The sequence below is a fragment of the Mus caroli genome, unplaced genomic scaffold (assembly GCF_978045245.1).
Source record: "Mus caroli unplaced genomic scaffold, Mus_caroli_1 scaffold_5, whole genome shotgun sequence".
NCBI classification, from domain to species: Eukaryota; Metazoa; Chordata; class Mammalia; order Rodentia; family Muridae; genus Mus; species Mus caroli.
The window spans coordinates 37,805,615-37,813,188 of NW_028227260.1; the positions used below are offsets into that span (position 1 = coordinate 37,805,615).

General features: G+C 37.7%; 1 pseudogene; it reads right to left on the reverse strand.

Moving 5' to 3' along the window:
• Positions 1 to 3,718: 3,718 nt before the first annotated feature.
• Positions 3,719 to 6,151, reverse strand: LOC110286948 (heat shock protein HSP 90-beta-like; annotated as a pseudogene).
• Positions 6,152 to 7,574: the final 1,423 nt, after the last annotated feature.

The following is a 7,574-nucleotide window of genomic DNA, read 5'->3' on the forward strand; positions in this document are numbered from 1 at the left end:
TTAAAAATGTGTTATTGTTGTTTAATTATTAATTATGTGTGTGAATGCATGTGTGAGTATGTGAGTGAGTGAGTGAGTGTGTGTGTGTGTGTGTGTGTGTGTGTGTGTGAGAGAGAGAGAGAGAGAGAGAGAGAGAGAGAGAGAGAGAGAGAGAGAGAGAGAGAGAGAGAGAATGTGTGGGAGTCGGGGAACAGTTCTGCAGTTTGTTGTATTCTTATGTATATGTGGATTCCAAGGGTTAAATTCAGCTCAAGAGGTGCCAAACTTTTGTTCTATGTGTCTTCACCTGCCTGAGTCACCTCTTTGCCCCATAAATGTTATGAGTATTTGAGAGACCACAAGCCATGATATATTATGTTCCCTGTGTGATTTTACTTCATAAACATGCAAAATTCACAAGGCACAAGTTTACTTTGCTCTCTCATCTCTAAATTAAGAAGCCATGTCAAGTAAATGAAAAATTAATGTTTGGTATGGGTGAAATTACATTCTTTGAGTTTTCCCACATCCTGGATTCCCAAAAGTGTGGGGATGATACTAGGCTTAGGAAAAAAAATTCAGCAATGACAAATGTTAGGTAAGGCTTTCATTTATTTCTTCTGTAAGAAGTGTGTGTGTGTGTGTGTGTGTGTGTGTTAGAGAAATCATGCATATACAAGTGCATACATGTCCTCTATGTGTCTGGACACAGTTGTTTGGGCACTTTTGACTAAAGCCATAAATAATTAGCTTAAACTATGGAGAATAAACAAGTTCATAACTAGGCAAGGGCTTGTGCAGAAAATGAGATTAGAAATAGCTTTTAAGCAGCAATATGAACTAACCAGTAACCCCTGAGCTCATGTCTCTAGCTGCATATGTAGCAGAAGAGAGGCCCCTTGGTATTGCAAACTTTATATGCCCCAGTACAGGGGAATGCCAGGGCCAAGAAGCGGGAGTGGGTGGGTTGGGGAGCAGGGCAGGGGAAGGTATAAGGGAATTTCGGGATAGCATTTGAATTGTAAATGAAGAAAATATCTAATAAAAATTGATTAAATAGTGAAAAAAATGGACAGAACCATATAGCAAGAGGATGCTATTTGTAGGTGATCAGAAATTGGAAAGAAATCTTGGAAATTAATTCACCCCCCTATCCAATGTGTAACTTTTCTCTATCACCTCCATGACAGTTGACCACTCCATGATTACAAATACTTGTGAAGCTATGGCAGTGAGGATGAACTATGATGTGCTTTTGGTAGGGATGTAAATTCATCTAACCACAGTGAAATGAGCATAATTTTCCAAAAAAATAATAATAAAAAAATTAAAATGAGGGGTTTTGCCTTGTCCTAATTTTTTATTCTGTTTTGTATGTCACTTAGAATAACATTTCTTATGTTCATTCATTGTGGGATAAATGACAGAATTTCTCTATCTCTCTTTTGAGCCTAGATAACCTGTCTCTAAATCTCTTCCATAATTTTTAGCATTCATCAATAGATGAACCATATGGATGTTTATATTTCTTAGTTACTGTGCTATGAATAATACAGTAAATATCAGGATACAGATGTGTCTTTGAGGTAACTCTTTCATTTCAATGACAATAGTAGGATTGCTGGATTCCGTAATACATCTGTTTTTAAGTTTTGAGAATCTTGATACAGTTTTCTATAATATCTGAATGAATTTAAATTCTACCAACAGTGTGCAATGATTTTCTTTTCTACTAGTATATGAAGTCTTTTGTCTTTTTACTAAGAGCCATTCTTGCTGAAGTGAGGTAATATCTCATTGTGGTTTTGATTTGCATTTTCTTCACGAATAGTTGTTGGCCATTTCTCTGTCTTCTTGGGAGAAATAACTATTTAGGTATTTAGCTTGTTTTTTTTTTTAGTGTTTATTTATTTTTTTTATTAGGTATTTTCCTCATTTACATTTCCAATACTATCCAAAAAGTCCCCAATACACTCCCCCCCACCCCAGTCAGAATGGCTAAGATCAAAAATTCAGGTGACAGCAGATGCTGGCGAGGATGTGGAGAAAGAGGAACACTCCTTCATTGTTGGTGGGATTGCAAGCTTGTACAACCACTCTGGAAAGCAGTTTGGCGGTTCCTCAGAAAATTGGACATAATACTACCAGAGGATCCAGCAATACCTCTCCTGGGCATATATCCAGAAGATGTTCCAACCGGTAAGAAGGACACATGCTCCACTATGTTCATAGCAGACTTATTTATAATAGCCAGAAGCTGGAAAGAACCCAGATGCCCCTCAACAGAGGAATGGATACAGAAAATGTGGTACATTTACATAATGGAGTACTACTCAGCTATTAAAAGGAATGGATTTATGAAATTCCTAGGCAAATGGATAGACCTGGAGGGCATCATCCTGAGTGAGGTAACACAATCACAAAGGAACTCACACAATATGTACTCACTGATAAGTGGATATTAGCCCAAAAACTTAGGATACCCAAGATATAAGATACAATTTGCAAAACAGAGCAAACTCAAGAAGAACGAAGACCAAAGTGTGGACACTGTGCCCCTTCTTAGAATTGGGAACAAAACACCCATGGAAAGAGTTACAGATATAAAGTTTGGAGCTGTAACGAAAGGATGGACCATCTAAAGACTGCCATATCCAGGGATCCATCCCATAATCAGCTTCCAAACACTGACACCATTGCATACACTAGCAAGATTTTGCTGAAAGGACCCAGATTTAGCTTGTTTTTTTTTTTTTTTAATTGAGCTACTTTTCTACTTTTGAGTTGTATGATTCTATATTTTGAAAATAAATATATTATTAGGTATAGGGTTTGTAAACATTGTTATGATCCATAGGTTGATCAGGTTTGCATTTTGATCAATTTCTTATTTGCTATTAACAATCTTTGTTTGATGCAGTTCTATTTACTTTTTATTGCCTATAAATTTTGCAATAATTAAATATCACAGTCAGGACTAATGTTAAGGATCTTTCTATTTTTCCATGTTTTTTTCTAGGCACTCTTTGTTCTCATATTTTACATGTGCATCTTTTATCCATTTTGAGTTCACTTTGATGTGAGGTTTGTATCCATTTCTATGCTTTGGCAAGTGGAATACAGTTTTCTTAGCGTTGCTTATTGAAGACAGAATTCTGTTCTCATTGTGCCTTTTTGGTGCTTTAGTGGAACTTTAGGGGACTATATATGTTTCGATGTAGTTAGCATAGTAGTATTTTTCACAAATGTTTGTCTGATTTCAGACTCACGCTTACTCACTGCATGGCTTTCCAGACGCACAATTCTTCATAGTTATCCTGGGACTGCAAATTCTCTGCTAGTGGAAGATTGTTTTATAATAAAGTTTACTTTTAAAGCCTCAAACTTGTCTATTAGGCTTCAGAAAATAACACAAGAGGCTTGATAGAAATGAAGATATGTGAACATAGCAAGGCCACCAAAGTTACATTTTAATAAAAATCTATCCCCATGTAATACTAACTGTACTTCAAAAACCTATGCCTCCTTTACTTTTCATAATTTAAATTTAAGAACAAAGCAAAGATTTGAACATAACACTCAAACCTGCTACCTGTGAGGGAGGGGATATTCATGCCTTAAGACATCAAGGACAAGATAGAAGAAAACCAAGAGGCAGAGAAACAGGTGGCCAGGGCCACTGAAGGTTCTGGGGATGTCATGGGAAAATTATAGAAAGCTTGAGCTTCTAGGAGGATCTCTAATCAACTTCATCCATGCAATATGCATCCTAGTTACCCTCGAGTGGAATAATGTCATTAGGAACAGCAGTGCTGAGCTCCTCTGCTGTCACTTTGTCTTCATCAGTGTCCAGGCCTACTTTGATAAGGTAATAGATGAAATTAGAGTGGGCCTGAAGATCCTCAAGGGAGAAGCATGAGTAGAGAAGAAGAGTTTCAAACAGCAGCACCCCCCAGGTCCTTGATACCATTGTCATTTTTGTTCTCCCCTGCCTTCTGCTGCAGGGTCTCCATAATGAGGTGGTCAGGGTCCATGTCTAGGAGCTTTGTGGCCAGCATGTAACCCATTGTAGAGTTGTTTCAAAGTATCTGGGACTTCATGATTCATTCCAATTTGAATGTGCAGCCACTAGTGCTTCTCACAATACAGCAGGCTGAAAGACATTGCGTTTGGAGAGTGTCACCTCAACAATTTTTTATCCAAGATCTCTTTTATGAGCTTACAGAGATTCTCAGACTTGCTTGTTCTCTTCCATTTATCGTCTTTTCCTCTTTATCCTCTGGTAGCTCCCAGCTATCCTTAGTCAGTGAGACCAGCTTGTTCACATGAAATGCCTTAAGCTCCTGGACTTAGTTGAAGTCAATAGGCTCAGTCATAGACACCATTTCAAATCTCCACTTCTGCACATGCTCCACAAAGGCAGTTTGTCACCTGCTTTTTGCTCTGACTAGTTATGTAATAGATGACATTCATCTCATCTCCATTTTGAGAAGTGCAATGGTGCCACAGCTTAGAGAGCCATCACAGGTTAGTGGAATCTTCAAGGATTTCAAGCTTTAGATTCTTAGAGAACACATTGTAGAGTTCCTTGTAGTTCTCTTAGTTTTCTGTGAGCTGAGAGACAAGCTCAAGGTATTTCTTTAAAATGTTTTTGTGGATAACTTCAAGATCTCGCTTTTCTCAGGATTCTCAGGAGTAGGTCTTCTAGTCAATCAAACCACAGATATAGTTGAGGTGCTCAGTTATCAGGTCACTGTGGGTATCCATGGTGAGCACAAGATGGACATAGAGTTCAATGTTGCTTTTCTTGTACTTAAAGAGGTTAAAGGGAGCTGGCTGGGGCATTAAGATCAATGTTCTGAATTTCAACCAATCTTCAAAGGAAGTACTTGACATCCAAGTGGTCTTCCCAGTTATTGGTAAGGCTGTTACAGAATTTACCATATTCATTCCTGGTGAGGTCATTAGAGTTTTTGGTCCAAATATTTTTAATTTTTTCAAATTCTTATTTATTGATATATCATTCCTTAACCCTTTTGGTTTTTATTTTTCTTACTTTTTCTTTTTCATCATCCCCTTATCAGTTCCCACACTTCTTTCTTTCTTTGTTTCTTTTTTTGTTTCTTTCTTTGTTTCTTTCTTTGTTTCTTTCTTTGTTTCTTTGTTTCTTTCTTTGTTTCTTCCTTCCTTCCTTCCTTCCTTCCTTTCTTTCTTTCTTTCTTTCTTTCTTTCTTTCTTTCTTTCTTTCTTTCTTTCTTTCTTTCTTTCCTTCTTTTTTTTTTTTTTTTGAGACAGGATTTCTCTGTATAGCCCTGGCTGTCCTGGAACTCACTTCGTAGACCAGGTTGGCCTTGAATTCAGAAATACATCTGCCTCTGCCTCCCAAGTGCTGGGATTAAAGTCGTGCACCACCACCGCCCAGCTCAGTTCCCACATTTTCAATCTTAGTCTTCTCCTAATCCTTATCTGTCTCTTCTTTCCCACCTTTCTCTTCTTCTGCCTCATCAACACTTCTCTTTCTCTACTTCTCTAAATAGTGCATTATGGGATAGCTTATAAACTGTGAGTGTTTCTTCACTACTCCCTTGACACTCCTATCCTTTAGGTATTCTGTATGGTCTTTTTTGTAGTGAAGGACCATTTTGTAACCTAGCTAATATGCTCACGGTGGTCTGCACATGTAGTGAAGTATCTGCCAGCAGAAGACTTCAAGAATACTGCTCATTACTTTTTTTTGAACATAATTACTTTCTTTGCCAACAGATAGGCAGAAGAGAATCCAACACCAATCATGGAGATGTTTTCACTGGCCTGGAGATTCTCCATAAAAACTTTTGTGCCAGGCTTGGCAATGGTTCTCAAGTTATTTATGAGGCCAGCCTTGGTCATGCCAATGCCTGTTCCTACCAATGTCAGCATGTGCTCCTGAGGGTAATGTTCATTTTCAGATATCTGCCATGCCCAACTTGAAAGAGTCTGTTAGGATGTTATAGTCAATCTTGTCCAAGGTATTAGAAGCATTAGAGACACCTGAAGGAAATTCCCCTTGTTTGAATAGAAAGTTCTGGTGATGAGGAATATGAGGTGAAATGTTTCAGCATGAAAGGATTATTTCTACTTGAAAGGCCGAGGTCTGTACCTCCTCTTCTTCATGGTGTACTTCCTCAGGCATTTTGAAGGAAATTTACTAAAGATGTATAGAACAGGTTGGGGAAGGACTATGTCTGGCTCACATGTGGCTCCTGTGTGGTGAAGGGTGACTTTTGGCTGCACTTTTAAGAGCCTAACTTTATAAGTCTATGGAATTTTTATTTGTCCTCATTTTGCTATTCATAATGGATAAACATACTTCTGGAATGGATTATCAGTTGGTGTAGCTATTATCAACTTCCCTTCCACTGTCAGCTCTAACACCAATGGATACAGTTGTCTTGTACTTGTAAGGCATGTGATTGATGCATTGTTTTTCCAGAGAACATCTGTGGAAGAACAGGCCTTCCCTTCATTGTAGTAGGAAATGACTGTCTGTCTTCCTAGCCTGTACAAAATCAACAAAATCAAGGAGTACCAGTACTTATTTTGTAAAGTTCTAACAATGTAATTAGCACCTATTTGGAGAAGATGTGCTATGAAAATAAAATATGTTGTTGATTTGAGACTGATCAACCTCATTAAAGAGCTGTTCTTTCTCCTCTGGGACCTGCCATTACTTTTTAGGAATGTTTCCATATTGGATGGACTGTTGGCAATGAAAGCTTTGTGGCTTGGAGCGTAACTGCTGTCCCCCTTTTACTTTGATGGTGAAGCTGGATGAATACTGGCCCATGAACAACATAGGATTTCAATAACTGCATCTTGGAACTTGCATGTTCTGCTCAGCCATATAAGAGGGGAGATTATACTTCACATACCTTCATGTAGTTCTAGGCCTTTGAAGTTGAATTGATTATTCACATTTACAGGTTATTTACCATGTTCCAGGTACTGGATTAAATATTTTATGTATCAATCACTTTGATTAACTTTTCTAACAGATTCTTTTGGTCTTTTCAGGTTTAAGTTTTATATATAAGGAAATGGAGGTTGGAACTCAGAGAGGTATGCAATATTCTTACATGTGCACATTGCCCCAAAATCATAGTGCCAAGATTTGAATAGGCATGAAGACATGGCTTTCCTTTTTTTCTCAACCTGTATGCTGTATCTCTTATGGAAACAAGCATGCAGTGTCTCTCAAGTAATATGTCAGCATCTAGATGGGGATTAAGACTTTACAGGTTGAGTTGGAAGAAAAAGAGACTTAATCCTGTCAGAATTGCTCAAAACATATTTTTTCCTAACAGATGTCTGTTTTCTTTCATTTTATGTTAATAAACCTATTCCAAATGTTTGTTTACTTGGTAAACAGTTAATGATAATGCTTTCCACCTGTAGTCTTCAGAAAAGGATTAAAAGTTAAAGTGCAATTACAATTAATGTGCATGAAAATGAAAATTGTCAAATTAACCCAGAGCATTACAGTACAGAATGTAATGTGGCAACAGTTTCAGCATAAAAATAAGCAGGGACAACTAGGCACCATGTCGTCACACTGA